Below are 16,077 nucleotides of genomic sequence, written 5' to 3' on the forward strand. Positions count from 1 at the left end.
AAGCACGGTACTAAGTGCTTGGGAGTTTACAACACAACACAATTAATAAATAATGATAATAACTGTAGTATTTGTTAAGGGCTTATATGCCAAGCACTGTACTAATCTCTGGGGTGGATACAAGCACATCGGGTTGGACACAGTCCCCGTCCCACGTGGGGCTCACAGTCTCAATCCCCAATTTGCAGATGAGGTAATTGAGGCACAGAGAAGTGAAGTGACTGGCCCAAGGTCACACAGCTGTCAAGTGGAGGAGCCGGAATTAGAACCTAGGTCCTCCTGACTCCACCAGGTCACGCTGCTTCACCCTTCTTCCCTTCCCGACCGCCATCTTCAACCGCTCACTCTCCCGTGGCTCATCTTCCCTGGATCCCATGGCACCCTCCAGCTATCACCCCATCTCCCCACCATTGGTCCTGTCCTAACTCCTCCAAAGGTTGCCTCCTTTTGACCTTCCTTTGTGAGCCACTACACTCTGGCTTCCCCTTCACCAGACCACCCTCTCCAAGGTCACCAATGACCTCCTGTCCACAGTAAGCGCTCAATAAATAAATACGATTGAATGAATTGGACGACACTCGATTCTAATCCTCCTTGACCACTCGGCTGTGGACCACTCCCTTTTTCTGGAAACATTATCTAGCTTTGCTCTCCACAACCTAATCCTCTCCCGGTCCTCCTCCTTACCTCTCCGGCTGCTACCCCTCAGTCTCTTTCAACGGCTTCTCTCCTGCCTCTCGCCCGCTGACGGCGGGTGTTCCTCAAGGAGCTGTTCTGGATGCCCTCCTCTCCTCACTCTCCACTCACTCCCTTGGGGAATCCATCCGCTCTACGGCTTTGGGGATCGTGTCTTCTATCGTGCTTCTCCAAGTGCTCGGGACAGTGCCCTGCTTTAAGGAGGCGCTCAAGAAATACCGTCATCCAGTGATTGAGGAAGGGGAGTCCACAGTCAGTGGCTACCCCACAGGTGACGTCTTGGAAGACTGACACTCTTTAGGAAGCCTGCCAGATTCAAAACCCGCCCCAGTCACTGGGACCAATGGCGTATGGAAGGCAGGCCACTTCCTCCGTTAGAGGGGCTCTCTGCCCCTCCATTAGAGGGGCTGGGGCAATGGACAGCAAGGAAGAAGGCTTTTACTCTTTAAATGCTGGGGCTGTCTGTCCCATTCCCACAGGGCTCCTGGCCTGCCACGAGAAGACCTTGACAGCTGGTGGGAATGGGCAAGAACCCGCCAATATGTTCAAAAGGAGAGGCCCTTCAGAGGCTCAGCTACCCTACTGGGGTCTTAATCAGAGCCCACACATGTGCCATCGTCCCCATCCCCGCTCTCCTGAGAGCTCGAGCCCCTGGGTCCCAGAAGCTGGGGTTTTCCACTCTGGCATTACCCTCTACACTTCCTGGGGCTTCACGCAACCACTGAATGCTCAAAACACTCTTTCGTGCCAGCTCCCCGTCAAAAACCACCCCTTCTCAACCTAGGGTCAGAGCCAGTTTTTTTCCCCCTCGGTTTGGGGGAGAAAAAAAAGAAAAGCAGCGTGACCTGGTAGAAAGAGCACAGGCCTTGTAGTCAAAGAACCTGGGTTCTAATCCTGGCTCCCCAACTTGTCTGGAGGGTGACTTTGGGCAAGTCACAACTTCTCTATACCTCACTCACCTCTTCTATAAAATGGGGTTCAATGCCCGTTCATCCTCCTACTTAACAATGAGCTCCACGTGGGGCAGGGACTGTGTCCGACTTGATTACCTCATATCTAGCCCAGCACTTAGTACAGTTCGTAGTAAACAGTCAGCATCATAAAAAAGATGCCCCCAAACAGATGAATGCCATATATCCAGAAAGCTGGGGATTCTAGGCGATGGTGTGGGCAGGAGGCAGGCGGGCTTGGTAGGGGACAGGATGCCATGCTGGAGGAAGGGAATGGGGGGTGGGGAGGGCGTGGATGGGGACTCCCCGGAGGATGTCTGAAACGGGGGCTACGTCAGCCCCAATCGGAGCGGTACCGCTGCCTTCTGGGATGGGGAAAACCCCACCCCACAGCCTCACCTCCCCCTGCTTCTGGCCAGTCGAGCACGTGCTGGAGGCAGCAGGGGAATCACACACAAAATTCCTGAGGCTGAAGATGATGCTCGGCCTCCCCTCTTCCCTCTGGGTGCCAGGTTTCCTGCCCCAGAGGTGCCCGGTTTGGTCCACCCCATGGGATGGTGTGCGGCCCAAAGGCCCAGAGGAGGGCACGGCATCCCACAGCTACCTCTACTGCTGGGGAGGAACAGGAAGGAAAAGGGAAATTGTAAACCCACTTGCTCGGGGGCTGTTGCCTCCAATGGGCGGTCGGGCTTTGGCATCTCACCGGCCTCAGTTATCGCCCGGACCTTTCCAATCGTGTCCACCAGGCTGGGAGGGGGAGACTGGCCCCGAGAACACCGGAGCGCACCCCAGACAGTGACGGAGAGCGGATCTGATCTCAGGGGATTCCTGTCCCACCTGCCGGGCGCGGGGAGAAGCCTTGTACTAAGGCTATGGGCAAGATCCAGGCCACTGTGTCCCACCCACCCTCCCTGATGCTGGGAGGGTCAGTGGACCTGGACGACGCAGGCGAGCAAGCACTAGAAGTGGGGAATGAGGGGAGGGCGGGGTGAGGGAGAGTGAAGCGGATGGGGACGGGTCTCCGCAGCCATCCCCCTGCGCCCGTGCCCCTCAGGCCACGGTAGGCTGCCGCACTGGGTGGAACGCCAGTTGGGTTGGCAAAAGCCCCAGAAGACAGACGGGAGGCTCTCCTCCTACTGGTAAGCGCACAGGCTTGGGAGTCAGAGGACGTGGGTTCTAATGCCAGCTCGGCCACTTGTGTGCTGTGTGACCTTAGGCAAGTCACCTAACTTCTCTGGGCCTCAGTCACCTCATCTGTAAAATGGGGATGAAGACAATGAGCCCCTCATGGGACAACCTGATTACCTTGTATCTACCCCAGTGCTTAGAGCGGTGCTTGGCATGTAGTAAGCACTTCGTAGATACCATAATTATTATTATTATTATCTTGACCTCCAGAAACATACCTAACCCCACCTTCCTGAAGGCGGGGTGGAGGAACCCCTGATGACTGTTTCTCGATGCCAACCACATCTCTAGCCCGGCACCCATGGGGAGCTGCAAGACTCATTGGGACTATCAGCCCAGGCCTTCCCTCACGGGCCCTGAGCGGTTTCAGGGACGAACGCTGCAGGGAGCGGTGAGGGCATCAACCTGGCTCTGCCGCTTGTCTACTGCATAACCTTGGGCAAGTCCCTTCACTTCTCTGGGCCTCAGTTCCCTTATCTGTAAAATGGAGATTGAGACTGTGAGCCCCACGTGGGACAACCTGATTACTCTGTATCCCCTAGTGCTTAGAACAGTGCTTGGCACAGAGTAAGCACTTAACCAATACCATCATTATTATTCTCTGGGTCTCAGTTCCCTCACCTGCAAAAAAAGGAGAGTGAGACTATGAGCCCCAAGTGGGACAATCAGATTCCCTTGTATCTACCTCAGCACTTAGAACAGTGCTTGGCACAAAGTGAATGCTTAACAAATACCATCATCATTATTATTATTATTCTCTGGGCCTCCATTCCCTCATCTGTAAAATGGGGAGTGAGACTGTGAGCCCCAAGTGGGACAATCGGGTTACTTTGTATCTCCCCCTGGGCTTAGAACAGTGCTTGGCACAAGGTAAGTGCTTAACAAATACCATCATCATTATTCTGATTATTCTCTGGGCCTCAGTTCCCTCATCCGTAAAAAGGGGAGTGAGACTGTGAGCCCCAAGTGGGACAATCGATTACCTTGTATTGACCCTCGCGCTTAGAACTGTGCTTGGCACAAAGTGAGAGCTTATCATCATCATTATTATGATTCCCTCATCCGTAAAAAGGGGAGTGAGACTGTGAGCCCCAAGTGGGACAATCGGATTACCTTGTATTGACCCTTGCGCTTAGAACTGTGCTTGGCACAAAGTGAGAGCTTATCATCATCATTATTATGATTCCCTCATCTGTAAAATGGGGAGTGTACTTCCCAAGCGCTTAGTACAGTACTCTGCACACAGTAAGTGCTCAATAAATACGACTGAATGAATGAATAAGTGAGACTGTGAACCCCAAGTGAGACAATCGGATTCCCTTGTATCTCCACCGGTGCTTAGAACAGTGCTTGGCACAAAGTGAGCACTTAACAAATACCATCATTATTATTATTATTGTTCTCTGGGCCTCTGTTCCCTCATCTGTAAAAAGGAGAGTGAGCCTGTGAGCCCCAAGTGGGACAGATTCCCTTGTATCTACCCTCGCACTTAGAACAGTGCTTGGCACAAAGTGAACGCTTAACACACACCATCATCATTATTTCCCTCATCTGTAAAAAAGGGAGTGAGACTGTGGGCCCCAAGTGGGACAATCAGATTCCTTTGTATCTCCCCCTGTGTTTAGAACAGTGCTTGGCACAAAATGAGCGCTTACCATCATCATTATTATGATTACTCTCTGGGCCTCCGTTCCCTCATCTGCAAAAAGGGGAGTGAGACTGTGAGCTCCAAGAGGAACAATCAGGTTCCCTTGTATATCCCCTCGCGCTTGGAACAGTGCTTGGCACAAAGTGAATGCTTAACAAATACCTTCATATTTATTCTGATTATTCTCTGGGCCTCAGTTCCCTCATCTGCAAAAAGGGGAGTGGGACTGTGAGCTACAAGAGGAACAATCAGATTCCCTTGTATCTCCCCTCGCGCTTGGAACAGTGCTTGGCACAGAGTGAATGCTTAACAAATACCTTCATCTTTATTCTGATTATTCTCTGGGCCTCAGTTCCCTCATCTGCAAAAAGGGGAGTGGGACTGTGAGCTCCAAGAGGAACAATCAGATTCCCTTGTATCTCCCCTCGTGCTTAGAACAGTGCTTGGCACAAAGTGAGCGCTTGCCATCATCATTATTACGATTACTCTCTGGGCCTCCGTTCCCTCATCTGTAAAAAGGGGAGTGAGACCGTGAGCTCCAAGCGGAACAATCCCCTTGTATCTCCCCTCGAGCTTAGAACAGTGCTTGGCACAAAGTGAGCGCTTACCATCATCATTACTACGATTACTCTCTGGGCCTCCGTTCCCTCATCTGCAAAAAGGGGAGTGAGACTGTGAGCTCCAAGAGGAACAATCCCTTTGTATCTCCCCTCGCACTCAGAACAGTGCTTGGCACAAAGTGAGCGCTTACTACCATCATTACTACGATTACTCTCTGGGCCTCCGTTCCCTCATCTGCAAAAAGGGGAGTGAGACTGTGAGCTCCAAGAGGAACAATTCCTTTGTATCTCCCCTAGCACTCAGAACAGTGCTTGGCACAAAGTGAGCGCTTACCATCATCATTATTACGATTACTCTCTGGGCCTCCGTACTCTCATCTGCAAAAAGGGGAGTGAGACTGTGAGCTCCAAGAGGCACAATTCCTTTGTATCTCCCCTCGCGCTTAGAACAGTGCTTGGCACAAAGTGAGCGCTTACCATCATCATTACTATGATTACTCTCTGGGCCTCCGTTCCCTCATCTGCAAAAAGGGGAGTGAGACTGTGAGCTCCAAGAGGAACAATTCCTTTGTATCTCCCCTCGCACTCAGAACAGTGCTTGGCACAAAGTGAGCGCTTACCATCATCATTATTACGATTACTCTCTGGGCCTCCGTTCCCTCATCTGCAAAAAGGGGAGTGAGACTGTGAGCTCCAAGAGGAACAATTCCTTTGTAGCTCCCCTCGCACTTAGAACAGTGCTTGGCACAAAGTGAGCGCTTACCATCATCATTACTATGATTACTCTCTGGGCCTCCGTTCCCTCATCTGCAAAAAGGGGAGACTGTGAGCTCCTCGCGGAACAATCCCCTTGTATCTCCTCTCGAGCTTAGAACAGTGCTTGGCACAAAGTGAGCGCTTACAATCATCATTACTACGATTACTCTCTGGGCCTCTGTTCCCTCATCTGCAAAAAGGGGAGACTGTGAGCTCCAAGCGGAACAATCCCTTTGCATCTCCCCTCGCGCTTAGAACAGTGCTTGGCACAAAGTGAGCGCTCACTACCATCATTACTACGATTACTCTCTGGGCCTCCGTTCCTTCATCTGCAAAAAGGGGAGTGAGACTGAGCTCCAAGAGGAACAATCCCCTTGTGTCACCCCTCGAGCTTAAAACAGTGCTTGGCACAAAGTGAGCGCTCACCATCGTCATTATTCTTCTGATTATTGTCTGGGCCTCCGTTCCCTCATCTGGGGGTTGGGACTGTGAGCCCCAAGGCGGGGCGGGGATTGCGTCCATTAGCTTGGACGCCCCCCCGGCGCTTAGTCCAGTGCCCGACCCGTAGTAAGCGCCATCCGACGGCCGGCAGGGCCCCCAGGAGTCCCGGGCAGGCCGGGGGGAGGCAGGACCGGTCACTCACCTCTCCGGGCGCCCGTCGGGCTGGACGGGCCGCTCCCCGGAGGAGGGGGCCCAAAGCGGGGCGGCGATGGAGTAGACGCCGCTGGGGCGCCCGGCCCCCCGCGGCCGAGGAGGGGCGAGGCTGGCGGCGGGGCCCGGGAGCGGGAGCAACGGGAGCAACGGGAGCAACGGGAGCAACGGGAGCGGGGGGGGACTCCTCCTCCTCCTCCTCCTCCTCCTGGTCCTCCTGCTCCTGGTCCTCGGGGGCGGGGGACGCTCCTCCTCGGCGGAGGCGTCCAGCCGCGGGGGCCGGGCCCGCTGCGGCTCAGCCGGGCGCTGGCGGGCCTGCGGGGAGGAAGCGGGGCCCGGATCCATCCGCCCGCCCCACGGCGCCTGCGCACGGAGGGACACGGACGGCGGCCCGCGGACCGCGGACGGCGGGGGACACGCGACACCTTCCGGCCGCCGCGGGACATTGCAGGGGCCGCATCGGCAGGATCGGCGGGCGGGGCGGGGCGGGGCGGGGGGGGGGGCGGCAGAGCTCCGCTCCGCCCGAGCATCATTCTTTCTTTCATTCTTTCATTCTTTCTTTCTTTCTTTCTTTCTTTCTTTCTTTCTTTCTTTCTTTCTTTCTTTCTTTCTTTCTTTCTTTCTTTTTCTTTCTTTCTTTCCTTTCTTTCTCTCTTTCTTTCTTTCTTTTCTTTCTTTCTCTCTTTCTCTCTCTCTTTCTTTCTTTTTCTTTCTTTCTTTCTCTCTCTTTCTTTTTCTTTCTTTCTTTCTTTCTTTTTCTCTTTCTTTCTTTCCTTCTTTCTTTCTTTCCTTCTTTCTTTCTTTCCTTCCTTCCTTCCTTTCTTCCTTTCTTTCTTTCTTTCCTTCCTTCTTTCCTTCTTTCTTTTTCTTTCCTTTTTTCTTTCCTTCTTTCTTTCCTTCTTTCCTTCTTTCTTTCTTTCTTTCTTTCTTCCTTCCTTCCTTTCTCTCTTTCTTCCTTTCTTTCTTTCTTTCTCTCTTTCTTTCTTTCTTTCTTTTTCTCTTTCTTTCTTTCCTTCTTTCTTTCTTTCTTTCTTTTTCTTTCTTTCCTTCTTTCTTTCTTTCCTTCCTTCCTTCCTTCCTTCCTTTCTTTCTTTCCTTCTTTCCTTCCTTTCTTTCTTTCCTTCTTTCCTTCCTTTCTTTCTTTCTTTCTTTCTTTCCTTCTTTCCTTCTTTCTTTCCTTCTTTCTTTCCTTCTTTCCTTCTTTCTTTCTTTCCTTCTTTCTTTCTTTCCTTCTTTCTTTCTTTCCTTCTTTCTTTCTTCCTTTCTTCCTTTCTTCCTTCCTTCCTTCCTTCCTTCCTCTCTTCCTTCCTCTCTTTCTTCCTTCCTTCCTTTCTTTCTTTCTTTCTTTCTTTCTTTCTTTCTTTCTCTCATTCAATCAATCAGTCATTCATTCAATCGCATTCATTCATTCAGTCAATCAGTCATTCATTCAATCGCATTCGTTCGTCCGTTCATTCAGTCAATCATCCACTCAATCACATTGAGTCACCGTTCATTCCTTCAATCGCATTTGGTCATTCGGTCGTTCGTTCATTCATTCATTCATTCGGTCGTCTTTATTGAGCGCTCACTGTGTGCGGAGCACTGTACTGAGCGCTTGGGAAGTACAAGTTGGCAACATATAGAGACGGTCCCTACCCAACAGTGGGCTCATTCACTCAATCGCATTTAGTCACCATTCATTCATTCAATCGCATTCATTCATTCATTCAACCGCATCCGTTCGTTCATTCATTCAATCACATTTATTCATTCATTCATTCACTAGCATTCATTCATTCAATCATTCAATCACATTCATTCATTCGTTCATTCAATAGCATTCATTCATTCATTCATTCATTCAATCGCATTTATTCATTCAGTGAGTCAGTCGTATTTATTGAGCGCTTACTGTCTGCAGAGCACTGTACTAAGCATTTGGGAAGTACATATCGACCACATGTAAAATAGCAGTGTGGCTCAGTGGAAAGAGCACAGGCTTTGGAGTCAGAGGTCGTGGGTTCAAATCCTGGCTCTGCCAATTGTCAGCTGTGTGACTTTGGGCAAGTCACCTAACTTCTCTGTGCCTCAGTTACCTCATCTGTAAAATGGGGGTGAAGACTGTGTGCCCCCCATGGGACAACCCGATCACCTTCTAACCTCCCCAGTGCTTAGAACAGTGCTTTGCTCAAAGTAAGCACTTAATAAATGCCATTATTATTATTATTATTATATAGAGACAGTCCCTACCCAACAACAGGCTCACAGTCTAGAAGAAGGAGACAGACAACAAAACAAGTAGACAGGTGTCAATACCACCAGAATAAATATAATTATAGCTATTGACACATCATTAATAAAATAAATAGATTAATAAATATGTACAAATAAAATAAATAGAGTAATAAATATGTACCAATATATACAAGGGCTATGGAAAGTACAATTCGGCAACAGAGACCATCCCTGTCCACAGTGGGCTCACAGTCTAGAAGGGGGGAGACAGACATCAAAACAAGTAAACATTAATTAATTCATTCAGTCAGTCAGTCAAGCGTATTTATCGAATGCTTACAGGGTGCACAGCACTATACAGAGCGTTTGGAAAGTACAATTCAGAAACAAAGAGAGACAGTCCCTTCCCACAACGGGCTCACAGTCTAGAAGGGGTGGAGACAGGCATCAAAATAATTAAACAGGCATCAGTAGCATCACTACAAATTAATAGAATTATAGGTATATACACATCATTAATAAAAATAAATAGAATTATAAATATGTACATATATACACAAGTGCTGTGGGGGTGGTAGAGTAAAGGGAGTGAGTTGGGGGAAAAACAGGGAAGCAGCGTGGCTTAGTGGAAAGAACAGAGGCTAGGGAGTCAGAGGACATGGGTTCTTACCCTGCTCCGCCACTTGTCTGCTGTGTGACCTTGGGCAAGTCACTTAACTTCTCTGTGCCTCAGTTACCTCATCTGTAAAATGGGGATTAGGACTGTGAGCCCCAAGTGGGACAACTTGATTACCTTGTATCTACCCCAGCGCTTAGAACAGTGCTTTGCACATGGTAAGTGTTTAACAAATGCCATTATTATGAATAATTATTATAGGGAGGGGGGAGCAGAGGCTTAGTCTGGGGGACGGGCTGTCTGTCTGCGGAGTCATTGGAGCGGCCTCGAGAAGTGGATGGAATGGAGGCCTGGGGTCACCGAGGTCCGGGGGGGGGTCGCAGAGTCCAGAGCTGGTCCCCTGCCCCCGGCCTTGTTTGATTCTTGGGGTTGACTGAACGTCCCCCCGCTTCCTCTCCTTGCTGGAGAAGTAGAGGCTGCCGGGCCACAGCAGCTGTTCAGAAAAGCTGGCTGCATCGTAGGAGCATTTTCCATTTCCCTCCCGCAGTTCTCTCATTCGGCCCTCTCTGATACCCACTGGACAGGAGGGAGGAAGGAGGGACAGGGCCCCATATTCTTTTAGAACATGCCGTGTTCAAGAAGGTGTAGACGATTTGGGGCTTTTCATCCGACAATGCATGAAGCAAGAGGCTGAGTCGAACTGAGTGAAAAAGGGCGAGGAGGAGGGGCCCCAGAAAAAGGACCTTTTAGTCTGTGCAGATACTCTCTAAATGCAACTTGCAGACTTCAGAAAAGATGATAGGAAGCTCTGGGTTCAGATGCTTCTGAAAGTCAAGGCAGAGAAGGCGCAAGGTGTTTTAGGAATCATAGATGTGTAATTTGTGTGAAGTGCTTACTAGATGCCCATACTTAAAACTTGAGCCCTGGGGTAGGCAGAGATGAGATAATCAGGCCCGCGGCAGTCCTTGTCCCCCGCGGGGTTCACCATCCAAGGAGGAGGGGCAACAGGTATTTAATCCCCGTTTCACAGAGTAGAAAACTGAGGCCCAGAAAAGTAAAGTGACTTGCCCAAAGCCGCACAGCAAGCAGGTGGCTGAGATGGTCTTCTGAGTCAGAGGCCCAGGCTCTTTGCAGTAGCTGCTTCTTTCTCACAAGTTGATGAGCCTAAGTTAAGAGCCAATACTATCAATTTTTTGCACCATCTGCTATCCAAACAGACCAAACAACCAAATTCACATTAGCTTGGATCCCAGAAGGTTAGGTCGCCCACCAAACCAAGGTGGACAAATCCCTGTTCAAGATGGCCCTGACCCTTTAGGTTTGATTATCTTGATTTTGCCAAATCCCAACTCATTTGCCAAATCAGCTTCTCTGTAATTAGAAGTTTGGAAATGCTCTGCTGCAATCTTTAAAGGCTCCCCAGAGCCTTGGTATCTGTCATTCTGAGGTTCCCAAAGAATCCTGGATTCTGGGAGGGTGGAATCAGCAGCCAGAGGGGCATTTCAGGACTAGCAGCTTGGGAAGTTATTATCTGCATGGGCCAGGGTTGAGCAGGAGCCCAGCGGGAGGAAGTGAGGAGACACTGCAGCCGACTGAATAATAATTGCGATATTTGTTAAGCGCTTACTCTGTGCCAAGCACCGTACTTAGTCCTGGGGGTAGAGACAAGATAATCAGGCCCCACATGGGACTAAGACTAAACTCGTTGTGAGCAGGGATCATGTCCGCTAAATTCTGTTGTGTTGTATTCTCCCAACCTCCTAGAACAGTGCTCTCCACCCGGAAAGTGCTCAATAAATCTGATTGATTGATTGAATGAGTCTCTGCATTTGGTAATTAAAAATTACACAAATTAATTGCAAATTAGAGTCTATTCAATCTAGATGAAGGTTAAAATGGGACTGGACCACTGCCCAATCCCTTCTCCCTCCTCCTTCTCCCTCCCACCTCTCACTGCCTGCTCACCCCGCCACCATCCCCCCCAATACTCCACCTCCACCACCACCTTGGTTAATCCAAGGAGGAGGGGTCTGGAGTTGCCCCCCACCCCCCTGCCTGTACAGAAACTCAAGGGAAGTCAGGCGTCAGGCCACGGCGGGTGTGACAGCTTAAAGTTGTTGGTGTGAAATGGTTTGAAACCCAGACTGTTGGGGCCGCCCCCCAAGGGGAAAAAACAGGAAACAAAGATAAAAGGTTGACTTGCAGTAAAGTCCCCATCGGCTTCCTGTAGAGCAGGTGCTTGCTTGCTGAGATAGAGACCTGGAGGAAATAAGTTCAGTAAGCTCCTGAGGTTGGACCAACTCCCACTCAGACCTTCTATAGCACCTTTCACAGCCTCAGTGGCATGCCCGGGGGAAGGTGGGAGGGGCGGAGGAGGGAGAGAGCTTAGTGCAGCCCTTCACGCTCAGTAGGCGTTCAGTAAATACCACTGCTCAATGGATTGAAACTGAGGCTCAGAGAGACTCTGTGACTTTGGTAAAGTCACACGGCAAACTCAGGAACTGGGAAATAGAAATGAAGCATCCTGCCCCTTTCAGTCTCTCTGCTTTAAGTCTTAAGGCCTTACTTGGGGGCATCAACTATGTTTCTTCTTCCTCTTTGAAGGCCCTCTCGGAGATTCTGGAGGCAAGATGATACTCCTACACAGAAGTCTTCAACCTGATGCTCAAGAGCACTTGAGCACTCAGTAACATCAGAAAAGTGCTCAGAGATGAAAAAAATGTGAAAGTGAAGGAAAAGAAGCCAAGCCCATTGTTGGGTAGGGACCATCTTTATATGTTGCTGTTATGTACTTCCCAAGTGCCTAGTACAGTGCTCTGCACAAGTAAATGCTCAATAAATACAATTGAATGAATGAGAGGGAAGCAGCATGGCCTAGAGGAAAGAGCACAGGCTTGGGAGTCAGAGGACCTGGGTTCCAATCCTGACTCCACCACTGTCTGATGTGACCTTGGGCAAGTCACTTAACTTCTCTGTGCCTCAGTTACTGCATCTACAAAAGGGGGATTAAGACTTATGGGACATGGACGGTGTCTAACCTGATTATCTTGTGTCTACCACATTAAGCCCTGTGTCTCCCTAAACCCTCATTTCCTCTTCTCCCACTCCCTTCTGTATCACTCTTGTATCTGAATTTGCACTCTTTTTTTACCCCTTTCTCGGCCCCCACAGCACTTATGTTCATATCCATAATTTATTTCTTTATGCTAACGACTGCCTCCCCCTCCAGAATGTAAGCTTGCTTTGGGCCAGAAAGGTATTGACCAACTCTTATATTGTTAACAGCGTATTTTCCCAAGTGCTTAGTACAGTGCTATGCACACAATAAGTGCTCAATAAATACGATTGATTGATTGATACCATGGTGCTTAGTACAGTGCCTGGATTGTAGAAAGTGCTTAACAAATACCATGAAAAAGGAAAGGACAAAAATCCATCAATAGATGGAATTTATAGAGTGCTTACTGTGTGCTAAGCACTAGAGAGAATAAAAAAGAGTCAGTAGACAGGATCTCTGTATTCAAGGATCTTCCAGGACACAGGCATTAAAATAAATTACAGTTGGGAAAATGGCCAAGTATAAGGATCTGTACCTAAGTGCTGTGGAGGCGAGGGTGGGGGTGAACATCAAAGTACTTAGAAGACATAGACTTAAAAGTGCACAGGTGATGCAAAAGGGAAGGAGATTACTGTGGGGAGATGAGAGATTAGTCAGAGAAGGCTTCCTGGAGGAGATATTATCTTATAAGGGCCTTGGAGATGGGGAGAGTGGTGTTCTGTTGCATATGAAGAGGGAGGAGGGGCGAATTGAGCAGAGTTGACTATGAGACAAGATCAAGATACAGTAAGTAGGATGAGGAGTAAGAGTGAAGTGTGCGGGCTGGGCTGCAGTGGGACAGAAGCGAGGTTCGGTAGGAGGGGCAGAACTGACTGAGGCCATAATGCAGAAGAGATGACTGAAAGAGATAACCTAGTCATTTTATCTAAGGGCCTAAGAAGAGTCCAGACCTATTCACAAGGTAAATAGTACAAGGTTGTGGCATCTCGAAGACTATTTTTATACTTTTTTTATGTTATTTGTTAACTGCTTATTATGTGCCAGGCACTCTACTAAGCACTGAGGAAGAGACAAGCTAATCAGGTTGGATACCATCCATATCCCACATGGGGCTCACAGTCTTAACCCCCATTTTACAGATGAGGTAACTGAGGCACAGAGAAGTTAAGTGACTTGACCAAAGTAACACAGCAGACAAGTGCCAGATCAAGAATTAGTATCCAGGTCCTTCTGAGCCCCAGGCCCATGCTCTATTCTATTCGCTGCTTTACTTAGACTTTGAACCCTATAGGGACAGGGACTCTGTCCAGCACAATTATCTTGTATCTACCTCATTGCATAGTACAGTGCTTCACAATTATTTATTCATATTAACATCTGTTCCCACCTCTAGACCATATGCCTGTGGACAGAGAACATGTATGCCAACTCTGTTGTACTCTTCCAAGGGCTTAGTACAGTGCTCTGCACATAGCAAGTGCTCAGTAAATATCGTTGACTGATTGATCTATCATTAAAGAGTGTGTAGAATATGTGGGGCCACTACAGAGAAGCAGCATGGCTTAGTGGAAAGAGCACGGGCTTGGGAGTCTGAGGGTGTGGGTTCTAATTCCGGTTCTGCCACTTGTCAACCGTGTGACTTTGGGCAAGTTACTTCACTTCTCTGGGCCTCAGTTCCCTCATCTGTAAAATGGGGATTAAAAGTGTGAGCCCCACGTGGGACAGCCTGATTACCCTGTATCTACCCCAGCGCTTAGGAACAGTGTTTGGCACATAGTAAGCGCTTAACAAATGCCAACATTATTATTATTATTATTATTGCGGAGACCTATGTTGAAGACGGTTCCAAAGTTATGGGTTCCCAGGGGTGGGATGGGGCAGCAGCGCCCCCTGGCGTCCATCTGGTGGACAGAGGAGCTTTGGGTCTCACTGACCTACCCTCCCCAAAAGCGAGCTTATAATAATAATAATAATAATAATAATAGCATTTATTAAGCGCTTACTATGTGCGAAGCACTGTTGAGGTTACAAGGAGATCAGGTTGGCCCACGGGGGGCTCACAGTCTTAATTTCCATTTTTACAGATGAGGTAACAGGCACAGAGAAGTTAAGTGACTTGCCCAAAGTCACACAGCTGATGAGTGGCGGAGGCAGGATTTGAACCCATGACCTCTGACTCCAATGCCCGGGCTCTTTCCACTGATCCACGCTGCTTCTCTGCTTATTTGGAGAGCTGTTTAAGAAAAGCAGAGGCCAAAGCAGGAGAAATTAGTGTGAGCCCAGTGCACACTGCTGGAGACCCAAGTATCCAGTCAAACAGGATAAGAGGTGCATAACAGGTCTGAGCAGTCCCCACCCGCTCCAGGGAGCGGTATGGTGGAGAGAGATAGTGTGCTAAGGATCAGGACGCCAGGCTTCTACACCCCTGGGCAGTTGATCTATGCCTTGGTCTCTCCTCATGGAGTCAGGAGAGGGGGATTCAGCCGAACATGATCCATTTTCCTTGAGGGAAGCAGCTTCCTGTGAGCTGCCATGGCAGACTCCAACCACCTCACCTCTGGTTAAGAGGGGCTGCTCTAGAGTCAGAGGGAAATGGGAGGGCCCGGTAGGAAGTAAAATGCCACGGCTCAACAGAGAGCTGAAATGGGGCCCAACCAATCAGAGTTTAAGCCCCTGTCTTCTGATCCTGGCCACTCTCACCCCTACCTAGAACCTAGAGGCCTGACCTGAGGTTGGGTGCAGAGGTCAAGAGGGGTGGGTCAATGGAAATAAGGATGTCAATTAACTAGGTGTTCTTAGCAGAAAAGAAGGTGGCCCTCCCAGGACTTCCTCAGCATGGGAGGGGCCCGGGGGGGAGGGGTGGCTGGTAATTAAGAACTCTATGACTAAACCTAATTACAGTAATGAGAAGTGTGGTGAATGAGGGCAAATGTAATGAGATGACTACCCCCACCGGCCTAGTCAGGCAGCAGGCTAAAATTCTGTTTCTTGTCTGACACAGTGGGAAAATGGAGGCAGCATGGAGTTCCTGAACTTTATGATCCTACTCCAATCAATCAATAATCGCAGAGTACTGTATACTAATCACTCAATCAATTGTTGGAATGTATTGATCATTTACTGTGTGCAGAGTATTGTACTACTACTACTACTACTACTACTAATAAGGGTAGATACAAGGTAATCAGGTTGTCCCACGTGGGGCTCACAGTCTTAATCCCCATTTTACAGATGAAGGAACTGAGGCACAGAGAAGTTAAGTGACTCGTCCAAAGCTGACAAGTGGCGGATCTGGGATTAGACCCCACAACTGCTGACTCCCAAACCCGTGCTTTTTCCATTAAGCCCTGCTGCTTCTCTAATCAATCAATCAATGGTATTCATTGATCACTTATTGTGTGTAGGACACTGTACTATGGCACTTGAGAGAGTACAGTTCAATAAAGTAGGTAGACATGATTCCTTCCCACAAAGAGTTTACAGACTAGATGAATAGACAGGCATTAAAACAATTTACAGACAGGTATGTAATTTTCGTGGCTAAAATCTTCCCTACATCACTAAAATCCATCCTTTTCTCTCCATCCAAACAGGTACCACTTTAATTCAGTCACTTATTCTATCCCACCTTGGTTACTGTATCAGCCTCCTTCCTCTCAGCCTCCCGTCTCTCCCCACTCCAGTCCATACTTTACTCTGCTGCCTGGATCATTTTTCTACAAAAACATTCAGGACAT

The 16,077-nt window shown here is 49.0% G+C and overlaps 1 protein-coding gene across 3 annotated transcripts in view; it reads right to left on the reverse strand.

Moving 5' to 3' along the window:
* The window catches only part of CSK (C-terminal Src kinase), a 47,022-nt gene extending 40,403 nt beyond the window's left edge, over nucleotides 1-6,619 (reverse strand). Inside the window, exon 1 of one of the 3 annotated variants that reach the window (XM_038767522.1) lies at nucleotides 6,442-6,619. The gene's annotated coding sequence lies outside the window, so the exon portion shown is untranslated. Of the gene's footprint in view, nucleotides 1-2,045; nucleotides 2,093-6,441 lie in introns of those variants that run through there. The other 2 variants (XM_038767525.1, XM_038767524.1) reach the window with 2 other exon arrangements.
* Nucleotides 6,620-16,077: the final 9,458 nt, after the last annotated feature.

The sequence above is a fragment of the Tachyglossus aculeatus genome, chromosome 26, assembly GCF_015852505.1.
Source record: "Tachyglossus aculeatus isolate mTacAcu1 chromosome 26, mTacAcu1.pri, whole genome shotgun sequence".
NCBI lineage: Eukaryota > Metazoa > Chordata > Mammalia > Monotremata > Tachyglossidae > Tachyglossus > Tachyglossus aculeatus.